Source organism: Convolutriloba macropyga, chromosome 14 (assembly GCF_964194025.1).
Source record: "Convolutriloba macropyga chromosome 14, txConMacr16.3, whole genome shotgun sequence".
NCBI classification, from domain to species: Eukaryota; Metazoa; Xenacoelomorpha; order Acoela; family Convolutidae; genus Convolutriloba; species Convolutriloba macropyga.
This window is the reverse complement of record NC_134481.1, coordinates 4,815,324-4,830,975: the sequence shown is the minus strand read 5'-3', so window position 1 is coordinate 4,830,975 and position 15,652 is coordinate 4,815,324. Positions and strand designations below refer to the sequence as shown.

Genomic DNA, 15,652 nt, shown 5'->3' with positions numbered 1-15,652 from the left:
AGAGAATGTGGTAATCATCTCCATAAGGACTCGTGTAGGTCAATAAGTGCACATAATTGGATGTGAGGCAATTTAAAATTAAGGAGGAAAAGTGTTTTGTCCAAAGCAGCAGAAAGACCCACATAGACCGTAAACATGACTCCCTGTCTAAAGCATTCTTAGGAAAAACAAAAAATTTACTGCTTGTCTAAAAAATTTTTCTTTGCTGGCGATTTAGCAAAAACTGCAGAACTAGGGAATTATTCGAAAAAGTCTGTCCATGATCATTAGCAATCTGTTTCGAACATGGGGATATAGCTCAGTGGTAGAGCATTCGACTGCAGATCGAGAGGTCCTCGGTACAAATCCGGGTGACCCCTAAACAATAACAAGTTTCTACGAGCGACCAAAAAAGAGTTAGTTGATTTTTGTAAAAAAAGAAAAGAATTTGGTAGTCATCTCCATTAGCACTTCTGTAGTTCATAAAGTATACAAAATCAGATCGAAAGCAATTTAAGTTTAAGGAAGAAAAGTGTTATGTCCAAAGCAGCAGAAAGAGCCACATAGACTGTAAACATGACTCCCTTTCTAAAGCAATCTTAAGAAAAACAAAAACTTTACTGCTTGTCTAAAAGAATTTTCTTTGCTGGCGATGTATCAAAAGCTGCGGAACTAGGGAATCATTCGAAACAATCTGTCGATGATCATAAGCAATCTGTTTCGATTATGGGGATATAGCTCAGAGGGAGAGCATTCGACTGCATTGAGAGGTCTCCGGATCAAATCCGGGTGTCCCATAACCAACGAAATTTTTCTACGAGCAACAAAAACAAAATGAGATTGATGAATTTTCAAAAAAGGAAGAGAATGTGGTAATCATCTCCATAAGGACTCGTGTAGGTCAATAAGTGCACATAATTGGATCTGAGGCAATTTAAAATTAAGGAGCAAAAAAGTGTTTTGTCCAAAGCAGCAGAAAGACCCACATAGACCGTAAGCATGACTCCCTGTCTAAAGCATTCTTAGGAAAAACAAAAAATTTACTGCTTGTCTAAAAAATTTTTCTTTGCTGGCGATTTAGCAAAAGCTGCATAACTAGGGAATTATTCGAAACAGTCTGTCCATGATCATTAGCAATCTGTTCCGAATATGGGGATATAGCTCAGCGTTAGAGCATTCGAATGCAGAGCGAGAGGTCCTGGGGTCAAATCCGGGTGTCCCCTAAACAATAACAATTTTCTACGAGCGACCAAAAAAGAGTTAGTTGATTTTTGTAAAAAGGAAGAGAATATGGTAGTCATCTCCTTTAGGACTACTGTAGTTCATTAAGCATACAGAATCAGATCAAAAGCAATTTAAATTTAAGAAGGAAAAGATCTTAAGTCCAAAGCCGGAGATAGACCCACATAGACTGTAAACAGGACTTCTTGTCTAAAACAATTTTCAGAAAAACAAAAACCTTACTGCTTGTCTGAAAGAAAATCTTTCTGCTGGCGATTTAGCAAAAACTGCGGAACTGTGTAACCATTAGAAACAATCTGTTGATGATCAATAGTAATCTGCTTCGGATAAGGGGATATAGCTCAGTTGTAGAGTATTCGAATGCAGATCGAGAGGTCCTCGGTTCAAATCCGGGTGTCCTCTAAACAATAACATTTTTCTACGAGCGACCAAAAAACAGTTAGTTGATTTTTGTAAAAAAGGAAAAGAATATGGTAGTCATCTCCTTATGGACTCCTGCAGTTCATTAACTATACAGAATCAGATCGGAAGCAATTTAAATTTAAGTAGGAAAAGTGTTATGTTAAAAGCAGCAGAAAGACCCACATAGAACGTAAACATGACTCCCTGTCTAAAGCATTCTTAAGAAAGACAAAAACTTTACAGCTTGTCTAAAACAGTTTTTTTGCTGGCAATTTAACAAAAAATCCGGAAAAGCGAATCATTCGAAACAAACTGTCCATGATCATAAGCAATCTGTTTCGAACATGGGGATATAGCTCAGTGGTAGAGCATGCCACTGCAGATCGAGAGGTCCTAGGTTCAAATCGGGGTGTCCCCTAAACACGAACAATTCTCTATGAGCGACCAAAAAAGAGAGTTAGTTGATTTTTGTAAAAAAAAGAAAAGAATTTGGTAGTCATCTCCTTTAGCACTTCTGTAGTTCATAAAGTATACAAAATCAGATCGGAAGCAATTTAAGTTTAAGGAAGAAAAGTGTTATGTCCAAAGCAGCAGAAAGACCCACATAAACTGTAAACATGACTCCCTTTCTAAAGCAATCTTAAGAAAAACAAAAACTTTTTTGCTTGTCTAAAAGAATTTTCTTTGCTGGCGATTTAGCAAAAGCTGCGGAACTAGGGAACCATTCGAAACAGTCTGTCGATGATCATTAGCAATCTCTTTCGATTATGGGGATATAGCTCAGAGGGAGAGCATTCGACTGCATCGAGAGGTCTCCGGATCAAATCTGGGTGTCCCATAACCAACGAAATTTTTCTACGAGCAACAAAAACAAAATGAGATTGATGAATTTTCAAAAAAGGAAGAGAATGTGGTAATCATCTCCATAAGGACTCGTGTAGGTCAATAAGTGCACATAATTGGATCTGAGGCAATTTAAAATTAAGGAGGAAAAGTGTTTTGTCCAAAGCAGCAGAAAGACCCACATAGACCGTAAGCATGACTCCCTGTCTAAAGCATTCTTAGGAAAAACAAAAAATTTACTGCTTGTCTAAAAAATTTTTCTTTGCTGGCGATTTAGCAAAAGCTGCATAACTAGGGAATTATTCGAAACAGTCTGTCCATGATCATTAGCAATCTGTTCCGAATATGGGGATATAGCTCAGCGTTAGAGCATTCGAATGCAGAGCGAGAGGTCTTGAGGTCAAATCCGGGTGTCCCCTAAACAATAACAATTTTCTACGAGCAACCAAAAAAGAGTTAGTTGATTTTTGTAAAAAGGAAGAGAATATGGTAGTCATCTCCTTTAGGACTACTGTAGTTCATTAAGCATACAGAATCAGATCAAAAGCAATTTAAATTTAAGAAGGAAAAGATCTTATGTCCAAAGCCGGAGATAGACCCACATAGACTGTAAACAGGACTTCTTGTCTAAAACAATTTTCAGAAAAACAAAAACCTTACTGCTTGTCTAAAAGAATATCTTTCTGCTGGCGATTTAGCAAAAACTGCGGAACTATGTAACCATTAGAAACAATCTGTTGATGATCAATAGTAATCTGCTTCGGATAAGGGGATATAGCTCAGTTGTAGAGTATTCGAATGCAGATCGAGAGGTCCTCGGTTCAAATCCGGGTGTCCTCTAAACAATAACATTTTTCTACGAGCGACCAAAAAACAGTTAGTTGATTTTTGTAAAAAAGGAAAAGAATATGGTAGTCATCTCCTTATGGACTCCTGCAGTTCATTAACTATACAGAGTCAGATCGGAAGCAATTTAAATTTAAGGAGGAAAAGTGTTATGTCCAAAGCAGCAGAAAGACCCACATAGACCGTAAACATGACTCCCTGTCTAAAGCATTCTTAAGAAAAACAAAAACTTTACAGCTTGTCTAAAACAATTTTTTTGCTGGCAATTTAACAAAAAATCCGGAAAAGCGAATCATTCGAAACAAACTGTCCATGATCATAAGCAATCTGTTTCGAACATGGGGATATAGCTCAGTGGTAGAGCATGCGACTGCAGATCGAGAGGTCCTAGGTTCAAATCCGGGTGTCCCCTAAACACGAACAATTTTCTATGAGCGACCAAAAAAGAGAGTTAGTTGATTTTTGTAAAAAATGAAAGGAATATGGTGGTCATCTCCTTTAGGACTCCTGTAGTTCATAAAGTATACAGAATCAGATCGGAAGCAATTTAAATTTAAGGAGGAAAAGTGTTATGTCCAAAGCAGCAGAAAGACCCACATAGACCGTAAACATGACTCCCTTTCTAAAGCAATCTTAAGAAAAACAAAAACTTTACTGCTTGTCTAAAAGAATTTTCTTTGCTGGCGATTTAGCAAAAGCTGCGGAACTAGGGAATCATTCGAAACAATCTGTCGATGATCATGAGCAATCTGTTCCGATTATGGGGATATAGCTCAGAGGGAGAGCATTCGACTGCATCGAGAGGTCCTCGGTTCAAATCCGGGTGTCCCCTAAACAATAAAAATTTTCTACGAGCGACCAAAAAAGAGTTAGTTGATTTTTGTAAAAAAAGAAAAGAATTTGGTAGTCATCTCCTTTAGCACTTCTGTAGTTCATAAAGTATACAAAATCAGATCGGAAGCAATTTAAAATTAAGGAGGAAAAGTGTTTTGTCCAAAGCAGCAGAAAGACCCACATAGACCGTAAGCATGACTCCCTGTCTAAAGCATTCTTAGGAAAAACAAAAACTTTACTGCTTGTCTAAAAAATTTTTCTTTCCTGGCGATTTAGCAAAAGCTGCATAACTAGGGAATTATTCGAAACAGTCTGTCCATGATCATTAGCAATCTGTTCCGAATATGGGGATATAGCTCAGCGTTAGAGCATTCGAATGCAGAGCGAGAGGTCCTGGGGTCAAATCCGGGTGTCCCCTAAACAATAACAATTTTCTACGAGCGACCAAAAAAGAGTTAGTTGATTTTTGTAAAAAATGATAAGAATATGGTAGTCATCTCCTTTAGGACTCCTGTAGTTCATAAAGTATACAGAATCAGATCGGAAGCAATTTAAAATTAAGGAGGAAAAGTGTTTTGTCCAAAGCAGCAGAAAGACCCACATAGACCGTAAGCATGACTCCCTGTCTAAAGCATTCTTAGGAAAAACAAAAAATTTACTGCTTGCCTAAAAAATTTTTCTTTGCTGGCGATTTAGCAAAAGCTGCATAACTAGGGAATTATTCGAAACAGTCTGTCCATGATCATTAGCAATCTGTTCCGAATATGGGGATATAGCTCAGCGTTAGAGCATTCGAATGCAGAGCGAGAGGTCCTGGGGTCAAATCCGGGTGTCCCCTAAACAATAACAATTTTCTACGAGCGACCAAAAAAGAGTTAATTGATTTCTGTAAAAAGGAAGAGAATATGGTAGTCATCTCCTTTAGGACTACTGTAGTTCATTAAGCATACAGAATCAGATCAAAAGCAATTTAAATTTAAGAAGGAAAAGATCTTATGTCCAAAGCCGGAGATAGACCCACATAGACTGTAAACAGGACTTCTTGTCTAAAACAATTTTCAGAAAAACAAAAACCTTACTGCTTGTCTAAAAGAATATCTATCTGCTGGAGATTTAGCAAAAACTGCGGAACTATGTAACCATTAGAAACAATCTGTTGATGATCAATAGTAATCTGCTTCGGATAAGGGGATATAGCTCAGTTGTAGAGTATTCGAATGCAGATCGAGAGGTCCTGGGGTCAAATCCGGGTGTCCCCTAAACAATAACAATTTTCTACGAGTGACCAAAAAACAGTTAATTGATTTCTGTAAAAAGGAAGAGAATATGGTAGTCATCTCCTTTAGGACTACTGTAGTTCATTAAGCATACAGAATCAGATCAAAAGCAATTTAAATTTAAGAAGGAAAAGATCTTATGTCCAAAGCCGGAGATAGACCCACATAGACTGTAAACAGGACTTCTTGTCTAAAACAATTTTCAGAAAAACAAAAACCTTACTGCTTGTCTAAAAGAATATCTATCTGCTGGAGATTTAGCAAAAACTGCGGAACTAAGTAACCATTAGAAACAATCTGTTGATGATCAATAGTAATCTGCTTCGGATAAGGGGATATAGCTCAGTTGTAGAGTATTCGAATGCAGATCGAGAGATCCTGGGTTCAAATCCGGGTGTCCTCTAAACAATAACATTTTTCTACGACCGACCAAAAAACAGTTAGTTGATTTTTGTAAAAAAGGAAAAGAATATGGTAGTCATCTCCTTATGGACTCCTGCAGTTTATTAACTATACAGAATCAGATCGGAAGCAATTTAAATTTAAGGAGGAAAAGTGTTATGTCCAAAGCAGCAGAAAGACCCACATAGACCGTAAACATGACTCCCTGTCTAAAGCATTCTTATGAAAAACAAAAACTTTACAGCTTGTCTAAAACAGTTTTTTTGCTGGCAATTTAACAAAAAATCCGGAAAAGCGAATCATTCGAAACAAAATGTCGATGATCATAAGCAATCTGTTTCGAACATGGGGATATAGCTCAGTGGTAGAGCATGCGACTGCAGATCGAGAGGTCCTAGGTTCAAATCCGGGTGTCCCCTAAACACGAACAACTTTCTATGAGCGACCAAAAAAGAGAGTTAGTTGATTTTTGTAAAAAATGAAAAGAATATGGTAGTCATCTCCTTTAGGACTCCTGTAGTTCATAAAGTATACAGAATCAGATCCGAAGCAATTTAAATTTAAGGAGGAAAAGTGTTATGTCCAAAGCAGCAGAACGACCCACATAGACCGTAAACATGACTCCCTTTCTAAAGCAATCTTAAGAAAAACAAAAACTTTACTGCTTGTTTAAAAGAATTTTCTTTGCTGGCGATTTAGCAAAAGCTGCGGAACTAGGGAATCATTCGAAACAATCTGACGATGATCATAAGCAATCTGTTTCGATTATGGGGATATAGCTCAGATGGAGAGCATTCGACAGCATCGAGAGGTCCTCGGTTCAAATCCGGGTGTCCCCTAAACAATAAAAATTTTCTACGAGCGATTAAAAAAGAGTTAGTTGATTTTTGTAAAAAAAAGAAAAGAATTTGGTAGTCATCTCCTTTAGCACTTCTTTAGTTCATAAAGTATACAAAATCAGATCGGAAGCAATTTAAGTTTAAGGAAGAAAAGTGTTATGTCCAAAGCAGCAGAAAGACCCACATAGACTGTAAACATGACTCCCTTTCTAAAGCAATCTTAAGAAAAACAAAAACTTTACTGCTTGTCTAAAAAATTTTCTTTGCTGGCGATTTAGCAAAAGCTGCGGAACTAGGGAATCATTCGAAACAGTCTGTCCATGATCATTAGCAATCTGTTTCGAATATGGGGATATAGCTCAGAGGGAGAGCATCCGACTGCAGATCGAGAGGTCCTCGGTTCAAACCCGGGTGTCCCCTAAACAAAAACAATTTTCTACGAGCGACCAAAAAAGAGTTAGTTGATTTTTGTAAAAAGGAAAAGAATATGGTAGTCATCTCCTTTAGGACTCCTGTAGTTCATAAAGTATACAGAATCAGATGGCAAGCAATTTAAATTTAAGGAGGAAAAGTGTTATGTCCGAACCAGCAGAAAGACCCACATAGACCGTAAACATGACTCCCCGTCTACAGCATTCTTAGGAAAAACAAAAAATTTACTGCTCGTCTAAAAAACTTTCTTTGCTGGCAATTTAGCAAAAGCTGCGGAACTAGGGAATCATTCGAAACAGTCTACTTATGATCATTAGCAATCTGTTTCGAATATGCGGATATAGCTCAGTGGTAGAGCATTCGACTGCAGATCGAGAGGACCTCGGTTCAAATCCGGGTGTCCCCTAAACACGAACAATTTTCTATGAGCGACCAAAAAAGAGAGTTAGTTGATTTTTGTAAAAAGGGAAAAGAATATGGTAGTCATCTCCTTTAGGACTCCTGTAGTTCATAAAGTATACAAAATCAGATCGGAAGCAATTTAAATTTAAGGAGGAAAAGTGTTATGTCCAAAGCAGCAGAAAGACCCACATAGACCGTAAACATGACCCCTGTCTCAAGCATTCTTAGGAAAAACAAAAAATTTACTGCTTATCTAAAAACTTTCTTTGCTGGCGATTTAGAAAAAGCTGCGGAACTAGGGAATCATTTGAAACAGTCTACGTATGATCATTAGCAATCTGTTTCGAATATGCGGATATAGCTCAGTGGTAGAGCATTCGACTGCAGATCGAGAGGAACTCGGTTCAAATCCGGGTGTCCCCTAAACACGAACAATTTTCTATGAGCGACCAAAAAAGAGAGTTAGTTGATTTTTGTAAAAAAGGAAAAGAATATGGTAGTCATCTCCTTTAGGACTCCTGTAGTTCATAAAGTATACAGAATCAGATGGCAAGCAATTTAAATTTAAGGAGGAGAAGTGTTATGTCCAAACCAGCAGAAAGACCCACATCGACTTTAAACAGGACTCCTTGGCTAAAACATTCTTCAGAAAAAAAAATTTACTGCTTGTCTAAAAAATTTTCTTTGCTGGCGATTTAGCAAAAGCTGCGGAACTAGGGAATCATTCGAAACAGTCTGTCGATGATCATTAGCAATCTCTTTCGAATATGGGGATATAGCTCAGAGGGAGAGCATTCGACTGCAGATCGAGAGGTCCTCGGTTCAAAACCGGGTGTCCCCTAAACAATAACAATTTTCTACGAGCGACCAAAAAAGAGTTAGTTGATTTTTGTAAAAAGGAAAAGAATATCGTAGTCATCTCCTTTAGGACTCCTGTAGTTCATAAAGTATACAGAATCAGATGGCAAGCAATTTAAATTTAAGGAAAAGTGTTATGTCCGAACCAGCAGAAAGACCCACATAGACCGTAAACATGACTCCCCGTCTGAAGCATTCTTAGGAAAAACAAAAAACTTACTGCTTGTCTAAAAAATTTTTCTTTGCTGGCGATTTAGCAAAAGCTGCAGAACTAGGGAATTATTGGAAACAGTCTGTCCATGATCATTAGCAATCTGTTTCGAATATGGGGATATAGCTCAGCGTTAGAGCATTCGAATGCAGAGCGAGAGGTCCTGGGGTCAAATCAGGGTGTCCCCTAAACAATAACAATTTTCTACGAGCGACCAAAAGAGTTAGTTGATTTTGTAAAAAGGAAGAGAATATGGTAGTCATCTCCTTTAGGACTACTGTAGTTCATTAAGCATACAGAATCAGATCAAAAGCAATTTAAATTTAAGGAGGAAAAGTTCTTATGTTCAAAGCCGGAGATAGACCCACATAGACTGTAAACAGGACTTCTTGTCTAAAACAATTTTCAGAAAAACAAAAACCTTACTGCTTGTCTAAAAGAATATCTTTCTGCTGGCGATATAGCAAAAACTGCGGAACTATGTAACCATTAGAAACAATCTGGTGATGATCAATAGTAATCTGCTTAGAATATGGGGATATAGCTCAGTTGTAGAGTATTCGAATGCAGATCGAGAGGTCCTCGGTTCAAATCCGGGTGTCCTCTAAACAATAACATTTTTCTACGAGCGACCAAAAAACAGTTAGTTGATTTTTGTAAAAAAGGAAAAGAATATGGTAGTCATCTCCTTAAGGACTCCTGCAGTTCATTAAGTATACAGAATCAGATCGGAAGCAATTAAAATTTAAGGAGGAAAAGTGTTATGTCCAAAGCAGCAGAAAGACCCACATAGACCGTAAACATGACTCCCTGTCTAAAGCATTCTTAGGAAAAACAAAAACTTTACAGCTAGTCTACAACAGTTCTTTTGCTGGCAATTTAACGAAAACTCCGGAACTATGGAATCATTAAAACCAGACTGTCGATGATCATTAGCAATCTCTTTCGAGTATGGTGATATAGCTCAGTGGTAGAGCATTCGACTGCCGATCGAGAGGTCCTCGGTTTAAATCCGGGTGTCCCCCAAACAATAACAACTTTCTACGAGCGACCAAAAAAGAGTTAGTTGATTTTTGTAAAAAGGAAGAGAATATGGTAGCCATCTCCTTCAGGACTACTGTAGTTCATAAAGTATACAGAATCAGATGGCAAGCAATTTAAATTTAAGGAAAAGTGTTATGTCCGAACCAGCAGAAAGACCCACATAGACCGTAAACATGACTCCCCGTCTGAAGCATTCTTAGGAAAAACAAAAAATTTACTGCTTGTCTAAAAAATTTTTCTTTGCTGGCGATTTAGCAAAAGCTGCAGAACTAGGGAATTATTGGAAACAGTCTGTCCATGATCATTAGCAATCTGTTTCGAATATGGGGATATAGCTCAGCGTTAGAGCATTCGAATGCAGATCGAGAGGTCCTCGGTTCAAAACCGGGTGTCCCCTAAACAATAACAATTTTCTACGAGCGACCAAAAAAGAGTTAGTTGATTTTTGTAAAAAGGAAAAGAATATCGTAGTCATCTCCTTTAGGACTCCTGTAGTTCATAAAGTATACAGAATCAGATGGCAAGCAATTTAAATTTAAGGAAAAGTGTTATGTCCGAACCAGCAGAAAGACCCACATAGACCGTAAACATGACTCCCCGTCTGAAGCATTCTTAGGAAAAACAAAAAATTTACTGCTTGTCTAAAAAATTTTTCTTTGCTGGCGATTTAGCAAAAGCTGCAGAACTAGGGAATTATTGGAAACAGTCTGTCCATGATCATTAGCAATCTGTTTCGAATATGGGGATATAGCTCAGCGTTAGAGCATTCGAATGCAGAGCGAGAGGTCCTGGGGTCAAATCAGGGTGTCCCCTAAACAATAACAATTTTCTACGAGCGACCAAAAGAGTTAGTTGATTTTGTAAAAAGGAAGAGAATATGGTAGTCATCTCCTTTAGGACTACTGTAGTTCATTAAGCATACAGAATCAGATCAAAAGCAATTTAAATTTAAGGAGGAAAAGTTCTTATGTTCAAAGCCGGAGATAGACCCACATAGACTGTAAACAGGACTTCTTGTCTAAAACAATTTTCAGAAAAACAAAAACCTTACTGCTTGTCTAAAAGAATATCTTTCTGCTGGCGATATAGCAAAAACTGCGGAACTATGTAACCATTAGAAACAATCTGGTGATGATCAATAGTAATCTGCTTAGAATATGGGGATATAGCTCAGTTGTAGAGTATTCGAATGCAGATCGAGAGGTCCTCGGTTCAAATCCGGGTGTCCTCTAAACAATAACATTTTTCTACGAGCGACCAAAAAACAGTTAGTTGATTTTTGTAAAAAAGGAAAAGAATATGGTAGTCATCTCCTTAAGGACTCCTGCAGTTCATTAAGTATACAGAATCAGATCGGAAGCAATTAAAATTTAAGGAGGAAAAGTGTTATGTCCAAAGCAGCAGAAAGACCCACATAGACCGTAAACATGACTCCCTGTCTAAAGCATTCTTAGGAAAAACAAAAACTTTACAGCTAGTCTAAAACAGTTTTTTTGCTGGCAGTTGAACAAAAAATCCGGAAGAGCGAATCATTCGAAACAAACTGTCCATTACCATAAGCAATCTGTTTCGAACATGGGGATATAGCTCAGTGGTAGAGCAAGCGACTGCAGAGCGAGAGGTCCTCGGTTCAAATCCGGGTGTCCCCTAAACACGAACAATTTTCTATGAGCGACCAAAAAAGAGTTAGTTGATTTTTATAAAAAAAGGAAAAGAATATGGTAGTCATCTCCTTTAGGACTCCTGTAGTTCATAAAGTTTACAGAATCAGATCGGAAGCAATTTAAATTTAGGGAGGAAAAATGTTATGTCCAAAGCAGCAGAAAGACCCACATAGACCGTAAACATGACTCCCTGTCTAAAGCATTCTTAAGAAAAACAAAAACTTTACTGCTTGTCTAAAAGAATTTTCTTTGCTGGCGATTTAGCAAAAGCTGCGGAACTAGGGAATCATTCAAAACAGTCTGCCGATGATCATTAGCAATCTGTTTCGAATATAGGGTTATAGCTCAGAGGTAGAGCATCCGACTGCAGATCGAGAGGTCCTCGGTTTACATCCGGGTGTCCCCTAAACAATAAAAATTTTCTACAAGCGGCCAAAATAAGTTAGTTGATTTTTGTAAAAAAAGGAAGAGAATATGGTAGTCCTCTCCTTAGGACTCCTCTAGCTCATTAAGTAAGTATACAGAATCAGATCGGAAACAATTTAAAATTATGAAGGAAGTGTTATGTCCGAAGCAGCAGAAAGACCCACATAGACCGTAAACATGACTCCCTGTCTAAAACATTCTTAAAAAAAAACAAAAATTTTACTGCTTGTCTAAAAGAATTTTCTTTGCTGGCGATTTTGCAAAAGCTGCGGAACTAGGTAACCATTCGAAACAGTCTGCCCATGATCATTAGCAATCTGTTTCGAATACGGGGATATAGTTCAGTGGTAGAGCATTCGACTGCAGATCGAGAGGTCCTCGGTTCAAATCCGTGTGTCCCCTAAACAATATCAATTTTCTACGAGCGACCAAAAAAAGATTTAGTTGATTTTTGTAAAAAAGGAAAAGAATATGGTAGTAATCTCCTTTTGGATTACTGCAGTTCATTAAGTATACAGAATCAGATCGGAAGCAATTTAAATTTAAGGAGGAAAAGTGTTATGTCCAAAGCAGCAGAAAGACCCACATAGACCGTAAACATGACTCTCTGTCTAAAACATTCTTCAGAAAAACAAAAATTTTACTGCTTGTCTAAAAGAGTTTTTTTGCTATCGATTTAGCAAAAGCTGCGGAACTAGGTAACCATTCAAAACAGTGTCCCGATGATCATTAGCAATCTGTTTCGAATACGGGGATATAGTTCAGTGGTAGAGCATTCGACTGCAGATCGAGAGGTCCTCGGTTCAAATCCGAGAGTCCCCTAAACAATATCAATTTTCTACGAGCGACCAAAAAAAGATTTAGTTGATTTTTGTAAAAAAGGAAAAGAATATGGCAGTCATCTCCTTTTGGATTACTGCAGTTCATTAAGTATACAGAATCAGATCGGAAGCAATTTAAATTTAAGGAGGAAAAGTGTTATGTCCAAAGCAGCAGAAAGACCCACATAGACCGTAAAAATGACTCCATGTCTAAAGCATTCCTAAGAAAAACAAAAACTTTACAGCTTGTCTAAAACAGTTTTTTTGCTGGAAATTTGACAAAAAATCCGGAAAAGCGAATCATTCGAAACAAACTGTCGATGATCATAAGCAATCTGTTTCGAACATGGGGATATAGCTCAGTGGTAGAGCATGCGACCAAAGATCGAGAGGTCCTCGGTTCAAATCCGGGTGTCCCCTAAACACGAACCATTTTCTATGAGCGACCAAAAAAGAGAGTTAGTTGATTTTTGTAAAAAAAAAGAAAGGAAAATGGTATTCATCTCCTTTAGGACTCCTGTAGTTCATAAAGTATATAGAATCAGATCGGAAGCAATTTAAAATTAAGGACGAAAAGTGTTATGTCCAAACCAGCAGAAAGACCCACATCGACTTTAAACAGGACTCCTTGTCTAAAACATTCTTCAGAAAAAGAAAAATTTTACTGCTTGTCTAAAAGAGTTTTCTTTGCTGGGGATTTAGCAAAAGCTGCGGAACTAGGGAATCATTCGAAACAGTCTGTCGATGATCATTCGTAATCTGTTTCGAATATGGGGATATAGCTCAGTGGTAGAGCATTCGACTGCAGATCGAGAGGTCCTCGGTTCAAAGCCGGGTGTCCCCCAGATACGAACAAATTTCTACGAGCGATCAAGAAAAGAATTAGTTGATTTTTGGAAAAAAGGAAAAGAATATGGTAGTCATCTCCTTTAGGAATCTTGTAGTTCATTAAGTATACAGAATCAGACCGGAAGCGATTTAAATTTAAGGAGGAAAAGTGTTATGTCCAAACCAGCAGAAAGACCCACATCGACTTTAAACAGGACTCCTTGTCTAAAACATTCTTCAGAAAAAGAAAAATTTTACTGCTTGTCTAAAAGAGTTTTCTTTGCTGGGGATTTAGCAAAAGCTGCGGAACTAGGGAATCATTCGAAACAGTCTGTCGATGATCATTCGTAATCTGTTTCGAATATGGGGATATAGCTCAGTGGTAGAGCATTCGACTGCAGATCGAGAGGTCCTCGGTTCAAAGCCGGGTGTCCCCTAAATACGAACAATTTTCTACGAGCGACCAAAAAAAGAATTAGTTGATTTTTGTAAAAAAATATGGTAGTCATCACCTTTAGGAATCCTGTAGTTCATTAGGTATAAACAATAACAAGTTTCTAAGAGCGACCAAAAAATAGTTAGTTGATTTTTGTAAAAAAGGAAGAGAATATAGGTAGTCATCTCCTTTAGGACTCCTCTAGTTCATTAAGTAAGTATACAGAATCAGATCGGAAGCAATTTAAATGTATGGAGGAAAAGTGTTATGTCCAAACCAGCAGAAAGACCCACATCGACTTTAAACAGGACTCCTTGTCTAAAACATTCTTCAGAAAAACAAAAAAAAATCATTCGAAAAAGTCTGGGGATGAGCATAAGCAATCTTTTTCGAATATAGGGATATAGCTCAGTGGTAGAGCTTTCGACTGCAGATCGAGAGGTCCTCGGTTCAAATCGGGGTGGCCCCCAGATACGAACAATTTTCTACGAGCGACCAAAAAAAGAATTAGTTGATTTTTGTAAAAAAGGAAAAGAATATGGTAGTCATCTCCTTTAGGAATCCTGTAGATCATTAGGTATACAGAATCAGATCGGAAGCGATTTAAATTTAAGGAGGAAAAGTGTTATGTCCAAACCAACAGAAAGACCCACATCGACTTTAAACAGGACTCCTTGTCTAAAACATTCTTCAGAAAAACAAAAATTTTACTGCTTGTCTAAAAGAGTTTTCTTTGCTGGCGATTTAGCAAAAGCTGTGGAACTAGGGAATCATTCGAAACAGTCTGCGGATGAGCATAAGCAATCTCTTTCGAATATAGGGATATAGCTCAGTGGTAGAGCTTTCGACTGCAGATCGAGAGGTCCTCGGTTCAAATCCGGGTGGCCCCCAGATACGAACAATTTTCTACGAGCGACCAAAAAAAGAATTAGTTGATTTTTGTAAAAAAGGAAAAGAATATGGTAGTCATCTCCTTTAGGAATCCTGTAGATCATTAAGTATACAGAATCAGATCGGAAGCGATTTAAATTTAAGGAGGAAAAGTGTTATGTCCAAACCAACAGAAAGACCCGCGTCGACTTTAAACAGGACTCCTTGTCTAAAACATTCTTCAGAAAAACAAAAATTTTACTGCTTGTCTAAAAGAGTTTTCTTTGCTGGCGATTTAGCAAAAGCTGCGGAACTAGGGAATCATTCGAAACAGTCTGCCCATGATCATTAGCAATCTAGCTCGAATATGGGGATATAGCTCAGTGGTAGAGCATTCGACTGCAGATCGAGAGGGCCTCGGTTCGAATCCGGGTGTCCCCTAAACAATAACACTTTTCTACGAGTGACCAAAAAAGAGTTAGTTGATTTTTGTAAAAAAAAGTAAGAGAAAATTGTAGTCATCTCCTTCAGGACTCCTCTAGTTCATTAAGTAAGTATACAGAATGAGATCGGAAGCAATGTAAATTTATGGAGGAAAAATGTTATGTCCAAACCAGCAGAAAGACCCACATCGACTTTAAACAGGACTCCTTGTCTAAAACATTCTTCAGAAAAAACAAAAATTTTACTTCTTGTCTAAAAGAGTTTTTTTTTGCTGGCGATTTAGCAAAAGCTGCGGAACTAGGGAATCATTCGAAACAGTCTGCCCATGATCATTAGCAATCTGGTTCGAATATGGGGATATAGCTCAGTGGTAGAGCATTCGACTGCAGATCGAGAGGTCCTCGGTTCAAATCCGGGTGTCCCCTAAACGATAACACTTTTCTACGAGTGACCAAAAAAGAGTTAGTTGATTTTTGTAAAAAAAGGAAGAGAATATTGTAGTCATCTCCTTCAGGGCTCCTCTAGTTCATTAAGTAAGTATACAGAATCAGA

At 37.8% G+C, this 15,652-nt stretch overlaps 1 protein-coding gene and 18 non-coding genes across 19 annotated transcripts in view; 18 read left to right on the top strand and 1 right to left on the bottom strand.

The window, feature by feature from the left end:
- LOC142353387 (lipoxygenase homology domain-containing protein 1-like) overlaps positions 1 to 15,652 on the bottom strand; it is a 180,049-nt gene that overhangs the window by 46,313 nt on the left and 118,084 nt on the right. The window lies entirely within an intron of this gene.
- Trnac-gca (transfer RNA cysteine (anticodon GCA)) lies at positions 288 to 359 on the top strand. The gene has a single exon. It is a non-coding gene; the product is annotated as a tRNA-Cys (tRNA).
- On the top strand, positions 3,653 to 3,724 carry Trnac-gca (transfer RNA cysteine (anticodon GCA)). The gene has a single exon. It is a non-coding gene; the product is annotated as a tRNA-Cys (tRNA).
- Positions 4,075 to 4,144, top strand: Trnaa-ugc (transfer RNA alanine (anticodon UGC)). Its single transcript has one exon. It is a non-coding gene; the product is annotated as a tRNA-Ala (tRNA).
- Positions 6,173 to 6,244, top strand: Trnac-gca (transfer RNA cysteine (anticodon GCA)). Its single transcript has one exon. It is a non-coding gene; the product is annotated as a tRNA-Cys (tRNA).
- Trnac-gca (transfer RNA cysteine (anticodon GCA)) lies at positions 7,013 to 7,084 on the top strand. Its single transcript has one exon. It is a non-coding gene; the product is annotated as a tRNA-Cys (tRNA).
- Trnac-gca (transfer RNA cysteine (anticodon GCA)) lies at positions 7,431 to 7,502 on the top strand. Its single transcript has one exon. It is a non-coding gene; the product is annotated as a tRNA-Cys (tRNA).
- On the top strand, positions 7,850 to 7,921 carry Trnac-gca (transfer RNA cysteine (anticodon GCA)). Its single transcript has one exon. It is a non-coding gene; the product is annotated as a tRNA-Cys (tRNA).
- On the top strand, positions 8,268 to 8,339 carry Trnac-gca (transfer RNA cysteine (anticodon GCA)). The gene has a single exon. It is a non-coding gene; the product is annotated as a tRNA-Cys (tRNA).
- On the top strand, positions 9,521 to 9,592 carry Trnag-gcc (transfer RNA glycine (anticodon GCC)). Its single transcript has one exon. It is a non-coding gene; the product is annotated as a tRNA-Gly (tRNA).
- Positions 11,189 to 11,260, top strand: Trnac-gca (transfer RNA cysteine (anticodon GCA)). Its single transcript has one exon. It is a non-coding gene; the product is annotated as a tRNA-Cys (tRNA).
- Trnac-gca (transfer RNA cysteine (anticodon GCA)) lies at positions 12,032 to 12,103 on the top strand. The gene has a single exon. It is a non-coding gene; the product is annotated as a tRNA-Cys (tRNA).
- On the top strand, positions 12,452 to 12,523 carry Trnac-gca (transfer RNA cysteine (anticodon GCA)). The gene has a single exon. It is a non-coding gene; the product is annotated as a tRNA-Cys (tRNA).
- On the top strand, positions 12,871 to 12,942 carry Trnaf-aaa (transfer RNA phenylalanine (anticodon AAA)). Its single transcript has one exon. It is a non-coding gene; the product is annotated as a tRNA-Phe (tRNA).
- Trnac-gca (transfer RNA cysteine (anticodon GCA)) lies at positions 13,295 to 13,366 on the top strand. Its single transcript has one exon. It is a non-coding gene; the product is annotated as a tRNA-Cys (tRNA).
- Trnac-gca (transfer RNA cysteine (anticodon GCA)) lies at positions 13,716 to 13,787 on the top strand. Its single transcript has one exon. It is a non-coding gene; the product is annotated as a tRNA-Cys (tRNA).
- Trnac-gca (transfer RNA cysteine (anticodon GCA)) lies at positions 14,605 to 14,677 on the top strand. Its single transcript has one exon. It is a non-coding gene; the product is annotated as a tRNA-Cys (tRNA).
- Trnac-gca (transfer RNA cysteine (anticodon GCA)) lies at positions 15,026 to 15,097 on the top strand. The gene has a single exon. It is a non-coding gene; the product is annotated as a tRNA-Cys (tRNA).
- Positions 15,454 to 15,525, top strand: Trnac-gca (transfer RNA cysteine (anticodon GCA)). The gene has a single exon. It is a non-coding gene; the product is annotated as a tRNA-Cys (tRNA).